The sequence below is a fragment of the Agrilus planipennis genome, unplaced genomic scaffold, assembly GCF_000699045.2.
Source record: "Agrilus planipennis isolate EAB-ADULT unplaced genomic scaffold, Apla_2.0 scaffold116, whole genome shotgun sequence".
Taxonomy (NCBI): Eukaryota; Metazoa; Arthropoda; class Insecta; order Coleoptera; family Buprestidae; genus Agrilus; species Agrilus planipennis.
The window spans coordinates 63756-65381 of NW_020438978.1; the positions used below are offsets into that span (position 1 = coordinate 63756).

The window sequence follows — 1626 nt, forward strand, 5'->3', positions numbered from 1 at the left end:
TTTTTCCTTTAAATACTTATTTAGTCCTATATATATATATATATATGTTCCTGTAGTAGATACATAAAATATATTTAAAATTTTGACGGTTATTTCAATTCAGTATGTGTGTATTTATTATTTTATATGTTTAATATAGCTAAATTAATTTTATATTAGTCATTTTAACTATAGTAAATTTAAAAATTGTAGATGATTTACTTCCAAAAGAAGAACTAAAAAATGAATTTAAATATGATTCTGAATCTGCCAAAGAAGAATCTGTAGATGATGATGAACATAAACTTGTAATAAAAGAAGAAGCTGATGATTTTAACAATGATTCAACAGCAAGCAGTTGTGACTATAGTTTGTCACAATTTAAAGATGAACCTCAATTTACTGATGCAGAAGAAGAAGCTGATGATCCACAAAGGGGAGTTAAAAAAGAACAATATGATGACGATGATGATCTGCCACTGGTATAAATGCTTTTATATTTTTGTATTTTTTCAAATATTTTTGAATTGATAAACAATTTTTATTATCAGGTTACAAAAGAAAATGTTAACTGTCAGTTATTTCCCAAAATGTAATTAAAAATGTTCATTTTGGCGTTTTACTTAAATTTTAAGTGCAAATAGATAATCAATATAAGTAAATTTTATTAAAGGAGTTGATTAGTAATGTTCTGAATTTTATAGGCAAATTGTTCAAAAAATTCTATGAAACGGAAAATTGAGTCAGAAGATGATGACGACGATGTACCTTTGGCCAAAAGAACAAAAATTAAAAAGGAAAAGGATAAGGAGAAAAAAAGAAAAAGGACAGAGGATGATGAAACTGAATATAAACCAATAAAAAAGGAGAAAAAAGATAAAAAAGTAAAGAAGGAGACTCTTGACATATCTCCAAATTTAAAGAAAGGAAGTAAAAAAAAGAAAGAAGAAGAGACTCAGGAAGTTTGGAAATGGTATGCAAATAATTTTATTATTAATAACTTAAAAATTGCAATTATATTACATTACACAGAAAATTTTATGTATGTGATTATTACTCGAGTTCGGATTATCTCCATCATATCATTATCATGAGGTCGTCAGTCATAAGACTGGCTGGACACGCACCTCCACTCTTTCCTATTCTGAGCTAATCTTCGCATTTCCCTAAAACTAGAACAACCTACATCCTTAAATATTTGCGAGCGGTAATAAAAAAAATAGCAAATATACTCATGTAAATATGCTTAAAAAAATCATTAAAATATACAGTAATACATATATATCAAAGCCACAAAGAAAACTTCAACACTTTCGTTTAGTGATATAAAAACAACATTGCTCTAGAAAATACCACAAATGGCGCGGTAAACGCCATCCGTAGTACAATGCTACATTTTAGGATTACGTATGCTCCAACGAGGTCCATTTAAATATATGGATATCTACTTGCTGAAACGAATCCCGGCGTAGCTAACCACTACGTGATAGGCACGTTACCATAATCGAATAAAATAATTCGAAGTGGTCTGTATTCTGTCGAAACTGCCAGACGCGGATCGCGATTTCGATCTTTTTGGATCTCATCAGCGCGTCGCAGGCAGCTCCGACAGAACACAGACCAACTTTTACCTGCTGTCTTAACAGT

General features: G+C 30.0%; 1 long non-coding RNA gene across 1 annotated transcript; it reads left to right on the plus strand.

The window, feature by feature from the left end:
- The first annotated feature begins 163 nt into the window (after positions 1 to 163).
- Positions 164 to 945, plus strand: LOC112904723. The gene is made up of 2 exons (XR_003231305.1): positions 164 to 461; positions 684 to 945. It is a non-coding gene; the product is annotated as an uncharacterized LOC112904723 (long non-coding RNA).
- Positions 946 to 1626: the final 681 nt, after the last annotated feature.